The sequence below is a fragment of the Aethalodelphis obliquidens genome, unplaced genomic scaffold (assembly GCF_003676395.1).
Source record: "Aethalodelphis obliquidens isolate GAN/ISIS:26980383/991018 unplaced genomic scaffold, ASM367639v1 scaffold8, whole genome shotgun sequence".
In the NCBI taxonomy this organism is placed as follows: Eukaryota; Metazoa; Chordata; class Mammalia; order Artiodactyla; family Delphinidae; genus Aethalodelphis; species Aethalodelphis obliquidens.
The window spans coordinates 17,320,771-17,345,328 of NW_020837952.1; the positions used below are offsets into that span (position 1 = coordinate 17,320,771).

At 41.5% G+C, this 24,558-nt stretch overlaps 1 pseudogene; it reads right to left on the reverse strand.

The window, feature by feature from the left end:
• Positions 1-1,825: 1,825 nt before the first annotated feature.
• Positions 1,826-24,558, reverse strand: part of LOC113621267 (40S ribosomal protein S10-like) — a 121,367-nt pseudogene continuing 98,634 nt past the window's right edge.

The following is a 24,558-nucleotide window of genomic DNA, read 5'->3' on the forward strand; positions in this document are numbered from 1 at the left end:
ACCTTAGGTCCTACCCCTCCTGTGATGGTTAATTTTATGTGTCAACTTGATTGGGCTAAGGGATGCCCTGATAGATGGTGTGTCTGCAAAGGTGTTTCTGAAATATATTAGCATTTGAAGAAGTGAACACAGTAAAGCAGATTGCCCTCCGCAGTGTGGGTGGTCAGCATCCAATCCATTGAGGGTGCCAAATAGAACAAAAAAGGTAGAGAATGGATAAATTAGCTCTCTCTGCTTGAGCTGAGACATCCATTTTCTGCCCTTGGACATTGGTACTCCTGCTTCTTAGGCTTTTGAACTCAGATCAGGACTCACACCACTAACTCCCTAATTCTTAGGTCTTTGGACTCAGACTGAATTACACCACCAGCATTCCTGTTTCTCAAGCTTGCAGACAGCAGATCATGGGACTTCTCAGCCTTCATCACTTCATGAGCCAGTCCTTATAATAAATCTTTTATGTCTATCTTTCTATCTATACTGTTGGTTCTGTTTCTCTGGGGAGTCTGGATTAGACTCTGAGATTCTCAAACGTGGGTGTTGGGGAAGAAGACATCTTTCTCTACCCTTCTAGGTTCTTTTGGCTGGCCTAAGAATTAAATGGCATGAGACAAATTAACAGGAGAAAATCAAACAAAGTTTAATAAAATGTATACATGAGAGAGACCCAGAAAAAATGAGTAACTCATCAAAATGGCCGAGTTTTACATACCTTCTTCAGCTAAGGACAAAAGAGGATATTGAGGGTGGGGAGAGTCAGTTTGGGAGGTTACCAAGAAAAGCACAGTAAACAAGGGTGAGATTGTGATGCAGATTTAAGTCTTTGCCTTCTCCATTGATAAGTTTCTTGAGTACTGGTCACCCTACTCTTCCTGGTACAGTGAAGAGGACATCCTTACAAATGGAGATTTCCCTTTATATATGTAAATATTTCTTACAAAATGGTAACTCCTATTCAGTTTTCAGAGTGTTTTCCATGTCTGCTGTTCCTCAAAAAATAACCAGCTTAAAATAATTCATATGCCAAAGAGACATATTTTGGGATGACAAATTCTGCTTCCCTACATGGGAGAATTCACTAACACTAATTGATCCCACTGTGATGGGCTTATGTGCTGTGCTAAAGTGGATGGATTTTATTGGGTAGATAATTGGAAGTTGATATTGTTACTGAACTGAACTTGAATCTGCTCACCCACCGCACAGCAAAGCCAATTTACTGACACCAGGTTGTGGTGAAGGAAAGTACAGTGTTTACTGCAGGGTGCCAAACAAGAAAAATGGGCAGTTCATGCTCAAAAGACCAAAATTTCCAGGTGGCTTTCAGGGAAGGGTTTCTAAAGGCAATATTTAGGGTGAGGGTTGTAGCTCACAGACTTTCTTCTGATTGGTTGGTTGTGAGGTAACATGGTGATATTTCAGGAATCTTAATCATCAACCTTCTTGTTCCAACCAGTCTGGGGTCAGCATGTAGTCACCATTCTCTACCTGGGTGGGGGGGTCTTACTTTCTGCATAACAACCCGAAGATATGCATCAGATTGTTATGTATATCCCTTGAGGAGGAACTAAAACTGTTTTACTGCTGAACTTGCTTGTGACTGCTTTTCCTTTGTTTCTACATTTCCTCACTTCCCTAATTAGTAACTGTTTGAGTCTGCTCTTTGGAACTCAAGGGAGTCTTAGGGGACCAAAGCCTTTCTCTACAAAGAAGAAATGGGACACAGGGGCTTTTGTACCCAGAAGGGTCCCACAGGTTTCTGCTTGTTATATATATATATAAATACACACACACACACACACACACACACACACACACACACACATTTTTCTGGCTATAGATTTATTTAACATAAAACAATCTCCTCCAACTTTACTGAGGTAGCTGACCATATCCACAACGAAATTCACCTCTAAACTGGAATCTGGTTGCTGACCCGGCCCCAGCCTTGATTTTCTTGTCCACACCAGGGGGCACAGAACTTCTCTGTAGGTGTCTCTGTAGGCATCCCCTCAGGTGAGTCTTGCAGGTCACTCTCTCTCCAGACCCTTGGGCCTTGACCTGCCAGTCTCAAGACAGCTGTGGCTCAGGGGGCAGGTGGAAGTTATCACAGAGATACTGGACACCCTCCTTGGTAAGGTAGCAATAGAAATGTCTTCAGGCAAACTGTTCTTTCACATAGCCTTGTCATTTGAGAGAGTGAATGGCCTTCATAATGTGAAGATTGGGCACATTCTTATCTGCCAGCTCCAGGCTATAGGGGAGTAGAATTTGCCACCCCAAAATATGTCTCTTTGGCATGTTAATTATTTTGAGGTGGTTATTTTCTGAGAAACAGCAGACATGGGAAGGGCTCTGAAAACCTAGTAGGAGTTGCCATTTTGTAAGGGACATCTCCATTTGTAAGGGTTGTAAGGCCAACTGGCCCGAGGCAGGGGAACACAATCAGATTCACAGGTTGCATCAGACAGAAATTCTCCGGACCACCCAGTTCCAGAAACTGCCCTGGAGACATTCCGGACCACCCAGTTCCAGGAACTGACCTAGGGACTTTGAACCCAGCCCAGCCTTCCCGCCTTTTGAGGGGCGGGACTAACGGTCCCCCAGGATACCCGAAAAGACCACCAAATAAGGAATACCCTGCACCCTCCCAGATTCACCACACCCCTTTCCCTTCTTCCCCTATAAAATCTTGCCCAACCCTCGCCCGGGTGCGACTTCTCTGGCCCCTTTCTCTCGGACCAGTGAACCTCGCCCGGGAGCGCTCCCTAATAAAGCTCACTTGAAGCTTTCCCCTGTTTCGTGGTGCGGTTTGTTAAGATCTGACCTTACAAGGGTGTCTCCCTCCTTGCTGGAAGAGGAGGATGACCATGATCCCTGGAAACACTTATCAATGGAGAAGGCAATGACTTAAATCTGCATCACACTCACCCTTGTTTACTTACTTTTCCTGATAACCTTCCATCACTGACTCTCCCCACCCTCAACATCCTCTTTTGTCTTTAGCTGATAGTGGTATTCAAGATGAGGGCTTTGGCCATTTTGGTGAGTTACTCAGTTTTCCTGGGTTTCTCCCATGTATACATGTTACTAAACTTTGATTTTCTCCTGTTAATTTGTCTCATGTCAGTTTAATCCCTAGACCAGTCAAGAGAACCTAGAAGGGTAGAGGAAAATGTCTTCCTCCCCAACAGGGTGTTTAGGTGTGTGGATATCATTCTTGGCCACCATCAGTCCCTCCTTAAAAATGAGTCAATAAGAGGCAATCTGGTTCTCCTTGGGCATCAAGATCTTGATTCTGTACCCTCCAGGGCTGGAGCTGGAAAACACTCAGGTCTATATTTGAGCAAGATTATTTGGGTAGTGAAACCTAGCAGGACCCTGGGGCTCCTGGGCACAGAAGGCTTTCCGTGTTCCCTGTTTCTTGTTTGTAGGGAATAGACTCTAGCCTCCATGACCTTCCCTGAGTTCCAAAGGGCAGATTTGAACAGTTGCTAATCAGGGAAGGGAGGGGATGCAGAGACAAGGGAGGAGCAGCCAAGAAACAATAAGTGCAGCCTTGAAACAAACAAGTACAGCCTTGGGGCAAGGTCCTGGTTCCCCTTGAAGGGATACACATAACAATATCTTTGAGCTCTTTACAGAACTAAAACCCCCAACAAATGGAAGATGTTAGTATTCTTCATTCCAGAGAAGATCACAGTTTGATAACCTAGAGAAGATTATCAGGAGACCACCTGAGACCAGATTAAAAGAGTGCAGGCCCTGCACACACCCTGATTTTTAATCAGCAACTCCTCTGCCCTTGAACCATTGCTATCAAACTCATCAAATCCTCCCAGGTTGGGACAAACAATTTTTCAGGGTATGAGCCCACTGTGTCCCCCTTTGCCTGCCAAAGCAATAAAGCTATTCTTTTCTACTTCACCCAAAACTCTCTGAGATTTGATTCAGTACTGTTGCACAGAGGCCAAGTTTTCAGCATTAGTAGTACGATGATGGAAAGATTGAAAAGAGAGAATTCTTGTGAGTAAACACCTGATGTTTTAGTTGCCTGCAATCTTAATTATGAGCCAACCATATAATGGGATTCTGTGGCTACCCAACAATCTCACATCAACCTTAGACATTACAGAAATTTAGCATTCATATCAAGAAAGTACAGAACCCTTCTAGACCATGCACTGATCAGATCATGTCTGTGTTACATTTTTCAGTTTCAGCACTCACATTTTATTTTATTTATTTTTGGCCACTGTGCAGCTTGTGGGATCTTAGTTCCCTGACAAGGGATCGAACCCAGGCCCTACCCATGGGACCACCAGGGAATTCCTGCAGCACCCACATTTTAAAACAGGCAATATTGTAACAAAGATTCTCTCCTTGACCAAACTTAGGCTCCTCTAAGACCTATTTTCAACTAGGTCTTGACCTTGGCCCATGTCTTATCTTCAGCCTACCTAGCCCAGTTGTAGCAAGAATCCTGCTAAGTCAGTTTACTTAGACTCCTTCTACCCTTGATGTTGCCTCCTAGTAATTTTCCATCCACTGACTCCTCACTCAGCTCACTGGCTATAAATCCCCAACTATCTTGGTTGTATTTGGAGATGAGCTGAATCTTTCTCCCCTATTACAGTACTTTGACTGCAATAGACTTTTTTTTTTTTTTTAATTTTTGTCTGCATTTGGTCTTCGTTGCTGCACATGGGCTTTCTCTAGTTGCGGCGAGCAGGGGCTACTTTTCGATGTGGTTTGGGGGCTTCTCGTCCTGGTGGCTTCTCTTGTTGCAGAGCACAGGATCTAGGCACACGGGCTTCAGTAGTTGTGGGATGTAGGCTCAGTAGTTGTGGCTCATGGGGTCTAGAGCACAGACTCAGTAGCTGTGGCGCACGGGCTTAGTTGCTCTGCGGCATGTGGGATCTTCCTGGACCGGGGATCAAACCCGTGTCCCTTCATTGGCAGGTGGACTCAACCACTGCGCCACCAGGGAAGCCCTCCAATAGTCTTGAATAAAGTCTTCCTTAACATTTTAACAAAGGTACGAATAATTTTTTAAACAATTGACACATTATAAAGTGTCCTGAGAGGATGACCCAAGAACTAAAGGGTCTTGAAATCACATTACTTAGGGTACAGTTAAAGGGTCTAGGGCTTAGTTACCGAGATGTGATTTTAAAAATAGCATAGTTTTTGCTCTGCCTGTATTTCAGTTACTGTGCAGCAGGGGTTCCATCTTGAGAGTCTAAGGACTCAGGAGTGGGGTGTGTCTAGAGGTTTGGTAGGAACTTCTGTCCAGGAAAGGATCAAAGGAAGAACAAAGGAGGCCTCTGGGGGAAGTGAAGTCAGGCAGAGAGAGCCATGTTATCAGCCCAGAGGAAAGCAGGGTCTGGGAGGAAGAAATATTCCTCTACCCTTCTAGGTTCTTCTGGTTTAAGAACTAAAATTGACATAAGACAGATTAACAGGAGAAAATGAAACAAAGTTTAATAACATGTATACATGGCAGAAACACAGAAAATCCAAGTAACTTGCTAAAATGATCCAAGCTTTTACCTTAAATACCAACCTCAGCTAAAGACAAAAGAGGGGTTGATGGTAGGGAGAGTCAGTTATGGGAGATTACCAGGAAAAGCACAGTAAGACAAGGGTGATTGTGATGCAGGTTAAAGTCTTTGCCTTCTCCACTGATAACTGTTTCTAGAGATTTTATCATCCTCTTCTTCCAGGCACAGAGAGGGAGACACCCTTACAGATGAAGATTTTCTTTACAAATGTAAAAGTTTCCTACAAAAGAGCAACTCCTACTTGGTTTCCAGAGCTCTTCCCAAGTTTGCTGTTTCTCAGAAAATAACAGCTTAGAACAATTAATATGCCAAAGAGACATGTTTCACAGTGGTAATTTCTGCTCCCCTACAGTGGGGACTGTGTTGTTCGCCATGGTCTCCTCATCAGGACTGTTGAAAGAGTCCTGAGGAGAGGAGAGATGAAAACAAAAACAGTTCTGTTAGCAACTCTATAAGCTGTTGGAGGAGAATGGCTGTTCTACTGTGGTTCCTCCTCACAGATGAAGCCTCACTGTATTCACTCCAGTGAGACATTCATGTGGGGATTCTCATGCTCTTGTCTGGACCTAATCCCAGTAGAAAGATAGATGGTACAGGGAAAGTGTCTAGAAAGCAATAGACCCAGGAAGAAGGATTGGAGACCTCATCTGGTGTCAATGAAACAAGAGGGAAGGGAGCACAGCACAACCTTTAAAAGAATGACATAGCCATAGGACATGACAAAAACTGGTTAGAACCAACTAGGTCCAAAATGGCAGAAGATTTGACTTCCAGTAGACCTTGAGCCTCATTATATGCTCATTGTAATACGTTAGCATATGATAAATGACACACCCACCAGTGCCATGACAGTTCTAAGGCCAACCATAAAAGGTCCAAAAGTGGACAGTGACCCAATTCCTGGACATCTCTGTCCCTTCCCCCCAAATAGTTGGAATAATCCTCCCACTCACTAGCCTATGCAATTACTCAGCCCATAAAAACTAACCATGACATATTTCAGGCCTCTCACCTTCTGAGATGGCCCACACTCTATCTGTGGAGTATGTTTCTCTCTAAATAAATCCACTTCTTACCTATCACTTTGTCTCTCACTGAATTCTTTCTGCAACAAGACATCAAGAACCTGAGCTTCATTAAGTCCTGAGACCAGGTGTGTGATCTCAATTAAAAGACCGTGGGTTCAAGTCCCAATCTGAGTTGCATGGTTTTGGTTTCATCAGCTCTACTTTTGCCAGCAAGAGTGGTACTACATGCCAGGATGAGAGGACGCATTGGCCAGCAAAGGTGACACACTGACTTTAATGGAATTTGAGAAGACTTGGGGTCCCTATGATCAGATAGATTGGGCAGAACCTAAGAAATACAGCTCTAGGACTGTACTTTTGACAATTTTTATCCCCAGACTGGTGTCACCAAGGAAAACATGATTACCTTTGTAAAGATATGGATAATGATTTCTAGGAGCATAGTACCCACCTTCCTAATCCTAAAAGTTCCTACCTAGTGCAGTGCCTGGCATATACATATAGGGGCTCAGACATTTGTTGATTTCCGAAAACATTATAGGACAGTCATTTATCTTTAAATCCAATTCAACACAATAATAACAACAACAGCAGCTAATGTTTGCCAAGCATCTAGGTGCTTTCTGAGCACTGTCTCATTTAATACTCCAGGCAACCCTGCCTAGTAATTACCAGCTTCATTTGACAGAAAAGAAAACAGTACCCCTGAGAATTGCATAGCTAGGTGGTAAGCTCCTCTGTAATCCTAGTGTGTTTGTGTGCATAGATATATGCAGATGCTCCATAGATAGCGGACCTCAGTTGAAAGGGGGAAGCTGAGATTTGGGGCCAAGTCTAACTGACCATGAAGTGTACACAGTTTCCAACACTCTTTTCAAGAATGAAAACATTTTGTGCTTCCTCGGACATGCCAAGTCCTACCTGGTAGAGGAAAGAGGGAGAGAGGTTTCCTTCTCTAGAGGCCCACAGAATGGACCAAAAAGAGAGGAAAATCCGTGCACAGTGTCTTAGAGGATAACTTTGGCATAACAGAGGCCACGCAGAGTTCCTGTTCATTTACTCAGCACCATCTGTGTGTCAGGTGCTACTTAATGTACTGGGAACACAGCTACATCGCCTGGCTTTGGGTCCAGATCCTTAGTTCTTTATTTTTGCACCTCTGATAAGTGTTTTTAGGATTATTTGATGTGCTTCTGGTCCCCAGACAGGTCAATCTGACTTGCATGCTTCTCACGCATGATTTCCTTACAGTTTGGTGGATCGTTGAGGAACCATGAAAAAATACAAAATATGAGGATGCTATGTATGATGTATCTTTTTAAAAAATTATTTTTGTAATAAATTGGAAAATGATGAAAGTGAACCATTAAAATGAGCTGTAATCCTATCACTGGCAATGTCTACCATAAATGCCAGTGTCTTCTTATACACACACAATTTTTTCTTTTCTTTTTTTAAATAAAACTGGGATTGCTGTCTCATAACTTTTTCTTTCTTGTTTTTAAATAAAAATAGCTTCCCCCCACCTATAAACAAAATCCGTGCATATTGTATGGAGACCAGAAACCATAGCAATGTATAATAAGGAAATATTCCTGTTTTGTCTGTGAGTCTAAAGGGACAGTTCTAAAGGACTGCCTTATTTTGTAGGGTTGAGGGAGGGAAGAAGGAATGAAAGAGAAAACTTCATTTCTCTTTTTACTCACAACACTTATGACATCAAACCAGTGGGTTTTCCACACCAAGCTGTTCTCCAATTCTCTGCAGATACCAACTGGTGTCTTATAATTCAAATCAATTCTGACACTATCTGCCTGGAGGTAGCATGAGAACCCACAGGGTAAGGGCTCAGTCCCAGAAGATGTCCCCAGTTCAGATGCCGATCCCAAGCAGTAGGTCCATAGGTTACCCACAACTCATGTCCTACTTGGCAACAAACTGGAGGTGTCCATGACTCTTTCCTCGGGTTCAATAATTTGCTAAAACAGCTTACAGAACTCGGGGAAACATGTTTATTACTTTATTCTAAAAGATACAACTCACATAAAGAACAAAATCTTACTGTATAGCACAGGAAATTCCCCGGTGGTCCAGTGGTTAAGACTCAGTGCTTTCACTGCCGAGGGCAGGGGTTCAATCCCTGGTAGGGGAACTAAGATCCCACAAGCTGCGTGGTGTGCCCCACCCCCCAAAAACGGGGCTGTTGTGAGCTGGATGTTCTAAGCAGGACTAAGGAGGACAATTTAGTTGTGTCCCCTGCATTAAGCAGCACACAGTAGGTGCTCAGTAAACAGTGAAGAAAAATGTAGAGGTGGGACATAAAAGTCAAGGTGGTTGGCAAAGTTGACGTTAACTTTACAAGTCAATATCTTGTAATAAACTATAATGGAAAAGAATCTGTGAAAGAACTGAATCACTTTGCTGTATACCTGAAAGTAAAAAAAAGCATTGTAAATCAACTATTAAAAAAATAAAAAAGATACAACCCAGGAACCTCCAAATGGAAGAGCTGCACAAGGCAAGGTGTGTAGGAAGGGGCAGAGAGCTTCCAAGCCTTCTCCAGGCATGCCACCCTCCCAGCATGTGGATGGGTTCACCAACCTGGATGCTCTCCAAATCCCTTTGGAGGCACGATTAGGTAGGCACGATTGACTAAATCATTGGCCACTAGAGATTAACTCAATCTCCAGCTCCTCTCCCCTCCCTCAAGCTGGGGAGGTGGGGCTGAAAGTTCCAACCCTCTAATCACCTGGTTGGTTTCCCTGGCAAAAAGCCCCCATCCTTAGGGACTTTTCAAAAATCACTTCATTCACATAAACTTTTTTCTGGTTGGAAGGGGCTTGTTATGAATAACAAAATATACTCCTTCCACCTTTATTGTTCTAGAGCTATTTCAGAAACTGGGGACAAAAACTAAATACTATAACAAAAGATGTTCCTTTCAGCTCTTATCACTTAGGAAATTACAAGGATTTTAGGAGCTCTGTACCAGAAACTGGGGAGGAAGACCAAATATATATTTCTTATTATATCACAATATCACAAGGACACAGTTGGAGGAAGACATCTTTTGGGATGTGCACAGCTGGAGCGCTAGTTCAGGAAGGACTTCCTTCCTCTCAGGGTGTGTGCAGCATCCTGGTAATCCTTGGACCAGAAAGAGGAACTTGGTGGGCAGTCCAGTCAGGACACTACTTATAAACAGAAAAAGTGGAAAAGGCAGCCAGGAGGAGAGGTGAGACTGACAGGCTTCAGATGGCAGTGTGAAAATTAATGAATAGAAACTTCATTTAAAATGGAGTTGGAAGACCAGAAAGGGGAGATCTCACGCTCTAGCACTTGACCCCAATTGCAGACCCAGCAGGAAAAGATATTCCTTGCAACTCCAACAGGAAGAAGGGTACTATTTTACTCCCCAGCAGGAGGAAGGAAGAATTTCTCCTTGCCTGGCAACAGCTCAATCAATGATTATCACAACTTAGCAAATGAAAAGCTACTGCATGTTGAACTCTCAGTTTCCTCTGATGGATTCTTTGTTATAACAGCTCCTCCCAAGTATCCTTTCTCCTCACTATTATATCCTGGTGAAAGGAGGACATATTGGTAAAGAATCTGTATTAGTTCCCTATTGCTGCTGTAACAAACTACCACAAACTTAGTGACTTAAAATAACACATATTTACTATCTTCTGAAGGTCTGAGGTCTGAAAAGGGGTAAAATAAAGGGGCTGCATTCATTCTGGAAGCTCTAGGAGCAAATACACTTATTTGCCTTTTCCAGCTTCTAGAGGCCACCTGTGTTCCTTGGCTTGCAGCCCTTTACCATGTCTCCAAAGCCAGCAGTGTAGCCTCTTCAAATTTCTTTCTCTCTCACCTTTGATTTAGCTCAAAATAGTCAAATAGACATATAAACAAACATAAAAAAACGAACACATGTCTACAGATCTTTATAATCCAATAATCCCTTTACAGAAATTACTAAATAGTCAGACCATAAATCAAATTCCCAGTCATTGCTCTCACCAGTGGGGAAACACTAATTGGCCATAAACAAATCAGAACACAAAATTAGTACAGATACAATTAAAACTAGAAAAACAGAGAGTAAGCGAAGTTCAACCAGCTCTGTCAGGTGAATGCATTGGGCATCTCATGAAGACCTTCAAAACTGTTAAGAGGATAATTTTCAAAATGGTAAAATCCTGACTTTCACTCAGATATCAAATGAATACATGGTAAAGATTTTATTTAACTCATTATTTACTGATGGAACCGGGCAGATGTTACAACCGGTTCAAAAGGAGAATCCAAAGAATAGACATATGTATGGATCAGGAATACTGAAATGAACTTACAAGTGTATACAAAACTGACTTTTTCACAGTGGGGTAGTGCTGCTCCTCCACCAGATAGAATTTATTTGCATGCCTATAGTCAAGAATTATTTACATTGCTATTGCTTTGCTACAACATACAGAGTTGTAAAATGGCCTAGTCACATTCTTGGAGACTCCTGCATTCCGCTGAAAAACTATCCAGTAGTCTTTTTTGCTTATCTCAAAGTCTTCAATGTTTCCTTATAGTCTTATTGACTCAGTTCTTCAACACTAGCACATTTTTACAAAATGAGAGACATGTTAAATGTGCAGACTACAGAGCCACACCACCTGGATCTAATGCTGGGGTCCACCATCTTAGCTGTGTGGCCTTGGGAAAGCGACTAAGCCAGCCATCAGCAAACAGTGGCTTAATGGTCAAATCCAACCAACTGCCTGTTTTTGTACAGCCCTTGAGCTCAGAATGGCTTTTATATTTTTAAGTGATTAAAAAATCCAAAGAAGAATAATATTTCATGACACATGAAAATTATAAAAAATTTAAATTTTGCTGCCCATAAAAGAAGTTTTATTAAAATACCACTATATTCATTTGTTTACATATCGTCTACCCCTGCTTTCACATTTTAAAAAGAAAACCACAGGCCCAAAATGGAGTCACTTATGCTAGGCCACACATTAACCCACACTTTAATACCTAATCTAAGTGAAGCTTTGACTTCCCCCAGAAATGTAGTCTTAACCAGGTCTGTCAGGAATTTGCTGGTCAGCACCAATAAGGTAAACTTTCTCATGGTATCCCTCTCTATCCCCCAAAGGAAGATGAGCTAACTCAACTACTAAGACTCTTTTTTCCCCAAAGGGAAGATAACCCAAACTGAAATAATTCTTTTTTCTGTTTATGACTTCCTTGTCCTACCTTTAAAAATCCTTCCTTTTCCATAGCCCTTTGGAGGTCCCCTTTACTTGCTAGGTGGAATGCTGCCAGATTCATGAATATTCAACAAAGCCATTTAGATCTTTAAAGTTTACTTGGTTTAGTTTTTAAAACAGATTTGGTGGCACCAATGGGATTTGAAGTGAACTTCTGATGACATTTGGGGACAAGAAACCCCACAAGCATGGTACCCATGAACCCCGCTTTTTTATTTGCGGTACGCGGGCCTCTCACTGTTGTGGCCTCTCCCGTTGCGGAGCAACAGGCTCCGGACGCGCAGGCTCAGCGGCCATGGCTCACGGGCACAGCCGCTCCGCGGCATGTGAGATCCTCCCGGACCGGGGCACGAACCCGTGTCCCCTGCATCGGCAGGCGGACTCTCAACCGCTGCGCCACCAGGGAAGCCCCCTATGAACCCCTTTTTGAGTTCACTATCCTTCTCACCATTTCCAAAGGCTGTGGGTAAGTTTCTCTTGATTCTGAACTCTGCTGTCTTTGTGTGGCGCTCCCAATCTAATTGGCTTTCCAGCCCATTCCCTATTTGTCTAGAATCACTAGTTTCACGATGGGAGCTGTTGGTAGTTTGAGCCACAACTCCCCATTTGATTGGAAACCCCCAGCCCTTGGTTCTGTTCCCAGATTCCACTTTGGGAACTGCTGGCAGTTTGGTCTGCTGTTCCCCATTTGTTTAGAATCCTTCCCCAGATTCCACTTTGGGAACCGCTGGTGGCAGCTGCGATTCCCCATTTATCTGAAATCAGTCTGCAGCTTTCATTTGAGGTCTGCTTGTTCGATCCCTTCTTCCAGTCCCAAGTTCCACATTGGGAATTGTTGTTGGTGCACACAGAGCCTTTTTCTCGGCCAAGCTGCAGTAATTTGTTACTGCTGGAGTGTTAAAGTGCACATATTTGTTTGTCTCGTTTTGTGTAGATAAAGGCCAGCTAAAAGAGATTGGATCTTTAGTTTCTAAAGAACCAAGCGTGATAGCTTCCAGCACACCTGCTTATTTTATGTCCAAGAACTATAATCCTGGAAACTGTAAATATCTACAAAAATGGAAAAATATTACTAAAACAACCTAGAATTACAATGGCCATTATGCGGAATGTTCCAATTAGACAAAATAATTCATTTAGGAAGTGCATTTGAAAGTAAGGCTTCCTGAATTAAACAGAATGGGATACCTATTTTAATTGGGATGCAGAAACTTCCAAAAGCCTTCACATTCCAAAATACCTTCATTAAAAGACTCGTTATAAAAGGCTAATAAAAAATTAAAAATACAAGAAGTACCTAAAGCAAAAGACAATAGGACTGACATGACACTGCTCCCCTCTATCCTTCTTTACCTCATGTTTTACTGATTCTCTGTGTGGTGTCCTTCCACTTTGAAGAGACTACTAAACAGTTACTTTTTCTCTTTTTTAAGAAGATGTTGGGGGTAGGAGTTAATTAATTAATTAATTAATTATTAATTAATTAATTTTTGCTGTGTTGGGTCTTCGTTTCTGTGCGAGGGCTTTCTCTAGTTGTGGCAAGTGGGGGCCACTCTTCATCGCGGTGCACGGGCCGCCATGTAAACTATGGCGGCCTCTCTTTTTGCGGAGCACAGGCTCCAGACGCGCAGGCTCAGTAGTTGTGGCTCATGGGCCTAGTTGCTCCGCGGCATGTGGGATCTTCCCAGACCAGGGCTCGAACCCGTGTCCCCTGCATTGGCAGGCAGATTCTCAACCACTGCGCCACCAGGGAAGCCCCCCTAAATGGTTACTTTTTAACATAAGAATACCTGAGTTTGCAGACAACCTCCTCAGGTATCTTTCACCCCTTTGTCAAAGACTGACATAGTTAAGAAATTTCCTAAACTATGGAGGACTCCCCCAATTTTTGGGGAAAACTTTAGAGTTATTATTGGGGCCTATGATCCCGGGGTGCCAGAACTTTATTAACTTGTGCACGTGTTCATAGGACCTGGTGAAGACCAAAAATGGATGCAGGAAGCAAAATAGCAAAGCCCTGTGAATAATATTCGAGATCTTTGACCAGAAAAAGCTCCCAAAATAGCAACTGACCTTTTATAAGCCATTCCTAGAGTCTCCCCTGTCTGCACTGATTGGTCAATTATTCAATCATGCAAACAAAAGAAAGTTGAATCTTTGGCAGATTTTAAGGCCCACTTAGAAGCCCTCTTCCTGTGGCATTCTAGGTTCCAGATAAGTAGGGTCACCCAACATGCTCTAGCTACCCTATTTGTAAATGGTTATCTCCTGAGATTAGTGGATTGATAAAAAGGCAGAAAATAGGATGGGGGGCGGGGTGAGGCAACAACCTGAGTTCATGACCACAGCTGAGCATTTTTAAAGGATCTTAGAGTAAGACCACAAGCAAAAATCTGCCAACCTGCTGGCCTTACAGCTATAACAACTCCAAGACCAGAGACCTAAAATAATACCTCTCAGCCTCGCATATTACACCCTCCTAGGGGTCCACCACCAAAATGCTGGCCTAAGGACCTTTGTCTCATTTGAAATCAACTGAGACACTGGAAAAAAGATTGTCCTCCAAGGTCCTATGCAAATTCTTCAACTCGAGTGCCCCCATGTCTACTCCCAAGGGAGGGCCCATATGGCTTGTTCCCAGAGTTGACAGGACTCCAAGGGATTCTCCAGTAAACTATTATCAGTAATTTCCTTAAATGACCGAGGGGAAACTGAAATGAAAATTAATGAGAAACCTTGTCAAATTCTAGTTGATATCGGAGCTACTCTTTCTACCTTAAACCATTCTACTTTAAACCATTCTCATAGGCCAACAAATCCCTCAGAGGTTTCCATAGTGGGGGTAGCTAATAAAGTTCAGAGAGAATTTCTATCTCAACCAGTATAAATGACTCCAGAATCTTTTACTGAAAAGCATTCTTTTTTTGCTATTTGACACAACTCCAGTCAATCTATTAGGCAGAGATCTTATTTCTAGATTAAAAGGACTAATACGTTTTGCTTCCAATGGAGACCTCACTTTAGAATTTCTTGACCAACCTGAACCTGATCTTCCATGTTCATGCAATCTGTTCATGATACAGAAGAGGAAGAATTCCAACAAAAGTCCCCTAAATTAATCGAGATGTCCAAAACTCTGTGGGCAATTTCTAGTGCTGACATTGGGAGAATAACTATATCTATAAGAATAAGAATATCTATATTCTTATAGATATAAGAATATCTATAAAGATACAGGTAGATATTACTAAACATCTTCCTAAATTACCTCAATACCCACTGAATCCTGAGGCAATATAGGGCCTCACACTCATATCAGAAGATGTAATTACCCAAAGGTTAGTCATTCCCTGTACCAGCCCCTGCTACACACAGATCCTGCCAGTTTGAAACCCTAATGGATGGGGATGGTGATTTGTCTAGGATTTAAGAGCTATTAACAAGATAGTTTTCCCAGTTTCTCAGTTGTCTCAAACCCAAATACCCTTTTGTCACAAGTCCCACCAGACTCAAAATGGTTTACTGTTGTAGACCTTTGTTCAGCATTTTGCAGCATTCATAGACCCCAATAACCAACAACTATTTTCCTTTATTTGGAACAATTGTTACCGAACGGAACTCAGGTCCACTTGCTCGTGAGCAGCAAAGCCAAGCTACTAACACCAGGTTGTGGTGAAGGAAAGCACAGCGCTTACTGCAGGCAACAAGCAAAGAGAACAGGTGGCTCATTCTCAAAAGACTCAACTCCCCAGTAGCTTTCAGGGGAGGGCTTTTAAAGGCAACATTTGGGGTGAGTGTTGCAGCTCATGGACTTTCTTCTGATTGGTTAGTGGTGAGGTAACAGGATGATGTTTTGGGAATCTTAATCATCAACCTTCTGTTTCCAACCAGTCTGGGGTCTACGTGCTTGTGGTCAGCATGAGTCACCATCCTCCACCTGGGCAGGCATCTTAGTTTCTACAGAACAACTCAGAGGTATGCATCCAATTAGTATATAATTGGATATAGTAATCCGATTGGTATATGGATTGAGGAACTAGGACTCTGTGTTTTCACTGAACTCTTGCCTAGGCTATCATTACTTTTCTTGTTAGACTGCTTTTCCTTTGTTTCTGCATTTCCTCACTTCCTTAATTAGTAACTGCTTGAGTCTGCTCTTTGGAACTCAGGGAAGGCCTAGGAGACTAAAGCCTTTTTCTACAAATAAGAACCAGGGGACATGAAGGGGCTTTTGTACCTGGGAAGTGTCTGACTAATTTTCAATCCCCCCTTTTCTCTGATACTCCTCAATCCTGAGGGAAACAGGGGCAGGACAAGAAAGGCAATAAAGTACCATAAAAAAGAATTGAAATAATGCCATTTGCAGCAACATGGATGGACCTAGAGATTATCATATTAAGTGAAGTAAGTCACAGAGAAAAACAAACATCATATGATATCACTTATATGTGGAGTCTAAAAAAATGATACAAATGAACTTATGTACGAATCAGAATAGACCCACAGAAATAGAAAACAAACTTATGGTTACCAAAGGGGAAAGGGGAGGGGGAGGGATAAATTAGGAGTTTGGGATTAACATATACACACCACCCTATATAAAATAGTCAACAAGGACCTACTATATAGCATAGGGAAATATACTCAATATTTTGTAATAACCTAAAGGGAAAAGAATCTGAAAAAGAATAGATATGGATATGGAAAGATATTATATATCTCTCCATATCCATATCTATTCTTTTTATGTATCCATATATCTTTTTATATATCCATATATATATAACTGAATCACTTTGCTGTATACTTGAAACTAACACAACATTGTAAATTAACTGTACTTCAATTTTAAAAAAAAAAGAAAGGGAACAAAGTAACTCAGCAGGGTAACTCGAAGTCGGGGACTCAGTTTCACAGTCAGTAATATACCTGGACAGTCATGCCTCAGAGGTTCACTGAGGCCCCCTCTTATTTCTCCCAAGTACTCTCCCAAGTTCTCCCCCAAGATGTAAGCTCCCTTCAGTTCCCTGGAAATCAATCCTTTTACGATATGTAGATGACCTTTTACTGTGCTCATTTACCAAAGAGGCATCCATAAAAGATTAGCTGAAAAGGGACATAAATTCACTAAGGAAAAATTACAGTTATCTCTAGATACCACTCATTATCTAGGTCATAACCTAAGCACTGTAGAAATCCAGCTATCTCGAAAAAGGTTTAAGCTAATTTAAGAATTTCCTAGATCTGCAACTATGCGAGAGTTTCATGGATTAATCAGCTTGGCTGGTTATTGCAGGCTATGGGTTTCTAATTCTTCTCTATTAGTTTCCCCACTCTAGGAACTTACTAAACTTTCAGTCCTTGAACCCCTTCTTTGGGAAGATAAACATGAGCAGGCTTTTATAAGACAAACAAACTCTGCAAGAACCACTGCCCTAGGGCTGCCTAATGATTCAAAACATTTCACCTCGTTTTGTGCATGAGAGAGAACCAGGCTCTGGAAATGCTCATGCAAGGACATGGTAATAAACACAGACCTGTTGCCTATTGTAGCAGGCAACTCGATTCAGTTGCTCCTGCCTGTTAGTGGAAGTTTGTGGAAGCCTCAGCCGACCTAACCTAGGAAATAATGTTTATTTACAATCTCCTCATGTAGTCCAGAGTTGTCTTAACTCTGAACTGACACAACATTTCTCTGCAAGCAGGCTAACATCCTATGAGATTCTTCTGCTTCTACCTCCTAATCTCCATCTTAAATGTTGCAACATTCTTAATCCTGCTACTTTACTTCTTCTACCTGATGAAGGTGAGCCCCATGACTATGAGATAAGAACATCTCATTTTGTAACACTGCATCCTGATTTATCAGGTACCCCTTTTAACCAATCCTGAGTTAATCCTGTTTGTTGACGGGTTATACTGTAGAAATGACAATGGAAATTTCCAAGCTGTTTATGCTATTACAACCCAACATGAATGACTTGAAAGAGAAAACCTCCCACAAACTAAATCAGCTCAATTAGCAGATGCCCTTATCAGATCACAGCAGTTATCTGGGGACAAACTGTTAACATTTACACTTACTGCTGGTATGTCTTGAAGTCATCCATGATTTGGGGATATTACGGAAACAGAAGAGTTTTCCCACAGCTGCTGGGACCCCAATCCAGTGGGCAACAAGTATTATAGATGATCTTCTTACTGCTATTTTCTTCCCTTCTGAAATTGCTGTCTTCAAAATTGAGGCTCACACTAAAAGGACTGAACCTGAGTGAGTATCAGGGGAATGCCCTAGCTGACTTTCATGTGAGGGCAGCAGCAACAAAGTCTATAAAAATTATGGCTCTTGTGAATGAAGTCCATTCTGCCCCTGCAGAATGACCCCTTGTTGCCAGATTTTTGTCATCCTGATGTCCTTGTAACATAGCAACAGTCTGCTCCTGAATCAGAGAAATTAAGATAGGCAAACAATGGTTGTAGATTAAATGAACAGTCAGGGCTATGGGAAACCCAAGACAGCCACATGGTTCTTCCCGACTGCCTGGCAAACCCCATTTTTCAGCTTTTGCATTCCTTCACCCATCATAGTGCATTTAAAATGACTCAATCTGTGAACAGACATTGGTGGGGAGACTTTGATAAAACTGCAAAAATAGTAATGTCTGACGTGCCAGGTCCATAATCCTAAAATACTATTTAGGCCTCAGACCTCCTCCCTCTGGACCCTTTGAACACCTGTAGCTGGACTTTATTCGACTACCACTTAACATGTGTGATCAATATGTTGTTATTGTATAGATGTTTTCCAGATGGGTTGAAACCTTCCTCTGCCACAAGGCTGATGCCCTTACGGTGGCAAAGAAACTATTAGAAAATGTGTTTCCCACCTGGGGTAGACCTTCCCTTATCTCCAGTGATTGAGGCACCCAGTTCACAGGACAAATCATACAAGCCTTAATGAAAACCTGTAAACTTCTTGGAATTACACTGTCTCTATCACATTTAATCATCGGGCAAGGTCAAGAGAAAACTACTGGACTCCCTTGGCCTAAGGTAATGCCTCTGGCTTTGCTGACTCTATGCAGTACTCCCTTTGGAAAACAAAAGTCATATCTCCACCTGAGACAGTCACCAGTAGACCAGTGTCCATTAGTACGCAACTTTCTGCTGATCCATTGAGCTGATCCCATGAGACATACAAGCATGTCTCATGCTTGTATGACCAGCTACTGTAAGTCTTATGCTAAAGTCTATCATCAACAGGTTGAAGAAGTTTTCCCAGATCTCAATTCTGTTGGTCACAGTCTGGAGCCTGGTGACTGGGTATTCTGGAAACATCATCAGAAGAAGACAGGCCTCAAGCCCCATTAGAAGGGACCTTACCAAATGCTCTGACCACTGACACTGCTACAAAACTAGAAGGCATGGAGCCTTGGGTACACATTTCTCTCATGGCTAAAAAAGGCTCCACCTGACACCTGGTCCTGAGACCAGACACTGGAGACCTCCAAATCAAATTGACGAGAAAGAGGATAGCTCATTTCGAAGTAGACTGCTTCTACCTAAGATGCTGGATTGAGACTTCATACTTTAACTAAACATGAAACCCTTCCTCCTTCTTTTTCTTCTCTTTACTCTGGGGTTGGCCTGGAAAGGTAACACCCTTATCCGTATCTCCCAGGTTTCATAGTTAAGGGGGGTAAACTTCCAGATGGTTGGATTTGTCATCAAAGATTTTGATCTATCCATGATGCCAGAGATTTCCTGATCCTCCCTGTGACCAATTTCTCTTCTATTCCCAATGTCACTGCAAACTACAGTCAACCCTCCCAGCCCACCCCAAAGTCTCCTACAGAGTTCAACTTTTATGGCCAGGACTTGTGCCTTGTTTTTTCCTGTCTCTGATCATACCTGTATGTACTCAATTAGACACAATTACCTACGTAAATCTTAGTACATCTGCACCTCTACATTCCCATGATTATCTGGATCAGATTTGGCCCCATCCACTAGGAGATCTCAATCCCTGAGAATGAATCCATTAAAAGTACCTCCTTAATGAAAATGACTGTGCCCCAACGGGGTTTGTCTTTTTCTGTGCTGGTTATCATTCTTCTTGCGCCAAGAATGCCTAGATGGCTGGCACACAGCCGGGCAATGCCTCAGGTTATCCAACAGTGCCTCTACATTTTCACAAGCAAACTGAGAGCTCATTGGTTGATTCCCCTGGATCTACATCATTGAGTTAGAAAGGACCTAGCAGGATTTACAATAGCCAGGTCATGGAAGCAACCTAAATGCCCATCAACAGACGAATGGATAAAGAAGATGTGGTACATATATACAATAGAATATTACCCACCCATAAAAAGGAATGAAATTGGGTCATTTGTAGAGACATGGATGCATCTAGAGACTGTCATACAGAGAGTGAAGTAAGTCAGAAAGAGAAAAACAAATATCATATATTAATGCATATATGTGGAACCTAGAAAAATGGTACAAATGAACCGGTTTGCAAGGCAGAAATAGAGACACAGATGTAGAGAACACACGTATGGATACCAAGCGGGGAAAAGGGGGCAGGGGTGGTGGTGGGATGAATTGGGAGATTGGGAGTGACATATATACACTAATATGTATAAAATGGATAACTAATAAGAATCTGTTGTATAAAAAAAATAAATAAATAAAATTCAAAAAAAAAAGAAAGGACCTAGCGGGAAGCACGTATGACTCAGGATCTTCCTCCTTTGGCAGGGCCATACTTACCTAGCTAGGAGTAAATACAAATGAGGACATGATCAGAAGTTTCTCCTTAACTCTCGAAAATATTGCAGATTCCATTATTAAGACAATAGCTGCCCAACAAAGGTCCTTAGACTCTCTGGCCAAAGTTGCTCTCGGCAATAGGATAACCCTTGATTATCTTTTAGCTAAGCGAGGAGTCTATGCTGTGATCAATGCCACCCGTGCACTTTTGGGAAAGTTGAAACTCAATTACACAAGATCACTGAGCAAGCCACTTGGCTTAAAAAGGTGACTCCTTCAACGGCCCTTTTCTTTGACTTACTTGATTTTGATTGGTTTGGGTGTCCAGACATTGGGAATTATCGTGCTTATTAGAATCATTATAATCTCCCCAGTGTGTTGTATTTTCTCAAAAGCTTTAAATACAAGTCCGTAGGCACTAACCACCAAGCAAATGATCTCCATAAGATTGGACCAACAGAAAAGAAATAAAGAGGATGACTGACTGAAGATTGTGAGCCTGAAGCTGTGACCTGTGCATGTCACAGGGATTAAGCAAAAATGTCATAATTTATGGATACCACACAAAGGAACAACAAAAACTGAAAATTTCAGAGCAGTAGATGAGCGTAGTGCTAATGTCTTAAATTTTGATCACCTCTTTCAGTTAAGCTGAGAGGGAATTGTTTAAAAAAAATAAAAGTCACAGACCCAATATGGAGTCACTTATGCTAGGCCATGCCACCAAATCGGGGCTTAATACCTAACCTATGAAGCTTCAACCTCCCCTAGAAATGTAGTCTTAACTGGTCAGCCAGGAATTTTCTGGTCAGCACCAATGAGGTAATCTGTCACATGGGTCCTCTGCATCCTCCGAAGGAAGATGAGGTAACCCACCTAATAAGACAATTTTTTCCCAAAAGGGAAATGACCTAATCTGAAATAATCCTTTTTTTCTATTTATGACTTCCTTGTCTTGTCTTTCAGTAGCCCTCTGGAGCACTTGCTAGATGGGATACTGCCCAAATGGTGAATTGTTCAGTGAAGCCAATTAGACCTGTAAGATGTACTCAGTTGAATTTTGTTTTTTTAACACACACTACAATACACAGTTGAGTAGTTGGGTTGCCAACCTGTGTCCTTCTGTACTAAACTTTTCTAAGCCTTGGTTTGCTTGTCTGTAAAATGAGGATAAAAATGGCACCTACATCATAGTTGTGGTGAAAATTCATTGAGATAATGCATGGAAACTCTTACTATGGTGCCTGTCATAGAGTAAACTCTCAATAAGTCTTAGCTAATCAGAATCCTTGCTCGAAATTGTGTATGCTGAGAAGTTGTTATAGACGCTGGGATACAAATGCTCCCTTTTTCATTTGGGGTCACTAAATTAGGATGTTATAAGTCTAGAATTGTCTACAGTCATACCTCTCTCCCTGCTTCCTCCATTAAAAACAAAAACAAACTAATGTAGCTTACAATTATTGAGCACATTTTATGTGTCAGACACTGTGGTGAGTTCCTCACATATATTATCTCATTTAATCTTTATAACAACTTGATAAGGTAAATATTATTATTGTCCCCATTTTACAGATATGGAAACTGAGACTCAAAATAGTTAAGTAACTTATTTTAGGTTAAGGTGTGGAGTCACATTCAAGCCTTGGCAGTCTTACTGAGAGCCATCAGCCTATCCTGCCCTCCTGCAGGAAGGATACCTAACCACAGTAGAGGGAATGAGGCCACTTTACCTGAAGAGGGCAGACTCATGAGATAGAGAAAAGGAAGAGAGCCCTGCTGAGAGCCTACCTCTGTTGGCCAGACATTCTGTTCTGTTTTGTTTGACTTAAACTAATTTGAGTTCATTTTCTGCTGTCAGAGATGGAAATAGACTGAGGAAAATAGAAGATGAAAAAGACATGAGCATTTTCTTCCAATAGCCCAGAAGGTGTAGAGAGAGATGGACAAACAAACAAACAAAAACACAAAGCACTGGGGGCTAAGTAAAGGCATGTTTTGAATACTATGAGGGCACAAAGGGAGGGGATTTTTAACAGCATCAATTCAGGAAATCCTTGCTGTGTGCCTTCCACATGTCAGGCACTGAGCTGGATACCCTTTGGTCGATTTCTTTACAGTTCAAGCATGATGCAAATCATTGGATTCGGCTTTTGGGTCTTTTATTTGTACCTTTTCTGTGTTGGCTATAGAATACCTATGTGTTCTGGATAACATCCATGATTGGTCCATCTGTGATGTGGCATTTCTTTACAGTTTTAGGATGATTGTACTGTGCCAATGATGCTGCAGCGAGGCCCACAAACAGACTAGGGAAAGTACTTGTTAAAACATAAAAGTGTAATTTAAAAAAAAAGTCACAGGTGTCTTTCCACTAATCAAATTATACACTTGCTCAGATTTAAAACACAAACTTATTAAAAGAGGGCCCCAATTATATCTCCCTTTCACAATGCAGGTAGCTCTTTAGTCACAATTATCAGTTGTTACAAAATTGCCCACACAAATAATTGCACTCACAATTGTCTAATTGTAGGCTGAAAATGCAGGGCAAGCAGTTAATTATTTCTCAGATGTCTGATACTGCTTGTCACTAGCTGGTTGTGGCACAAGTAATTGCATAGGTTGCTCTTTGCCTAAGTGACACCGTCCACTGGGTGTGAACTTCAAGAGCAAAACCCTCTTCTTACCTCTGCCAGAGTATGCTTTTCTCTGAAGAGACCTTTTATTTTCCCTATCGACCTTTCATGTGGCACTAGCTTACTGACTTTCTGTGCCTTGCTTCTTCATCTGTTCTAATTTCTTCAAGAATCACCTTGTCAACTTTTAGGATGTGTATGTGCTTTTTACTTTAATTCCATTTTAAATTACTTTCTTCATTTCGCTCTCTCAACTTTTCTCATGTGGAGTAGGACTGGAAAATTTTCCTTTTTATGGGAGAAGTGAACATGGACAGAAGTATTACTGTCTCAATAGGACCAGTGTGTTCAAATTAGGAAGAAAAAGTGGAAATCTCTAATAATAGAGAGACATATCCTGTAGGAAAAGAAACAGGGGTCTGAAAATCATGCACATTCCTGAAGCAGAGTTCGAGTAAGGAGTTCTGTTTCTGTGGTGATGTCACTATTACTCACCCACATGACTGTGTGGGAAAATGGAGAGTGGGCATAAATAACAATAAAACCAGCATCCTAAGTTGAGCTCTTTGTTTTATCAAGAGTGTAATCATCAACTGGAAGAAAAGGGAGCAGCTCTGAATGAGGTGATTTACTCAGCATCTAAGTGGAAAAACTGAGATTAAAATTCTGAATTATTACCTCTAGGTCTAGAGCATTCCCTCTTTCCCTATATGCTCACCTCCATCACCTCCAAGATGTAATTTCCATGATAAAAAATCACTTCCATGATAAACAATCTTATCTTCTGAATTACTCTCAGGATTTCTGCTCTACAAAGTTAGAGTCCTGAAACTTAATTTTCTTTCTTCTCAGAAACATCTCTTTTTCTTTCAGTTGCAATGAAATCAAAGTGTCTGGGAGTGAAGTTCCTACAATTATGTGTACTATTTTAATTATGGTTTCTCACTCAGAGTCTTATTTTTTGCATCTAAATTTTGCATCTATTCCTTTGATAATCTCTATTATATCCCCTTATGATTTATAAATTTCATTAAATCAGTTTTAGAGATATTGGAAGGTTATGGGCAATAAAAGTTGGTAGAAAAGACATGATTAGAATGAAGATTTTCTCAGAAAACACTACTCTATCTTTTGAGGAAATATTACTGAGTATAATATAATTGTCTTTACTGAATATATCAGTCAGGGTTCTAGGTTGCAGACAACAGAGTTTACTCTAACTGTTGAAGTAGGAAGAGATTTATTAAAGGAACATCAGGCAACTCACAGATTCTCCAAAGTGAAC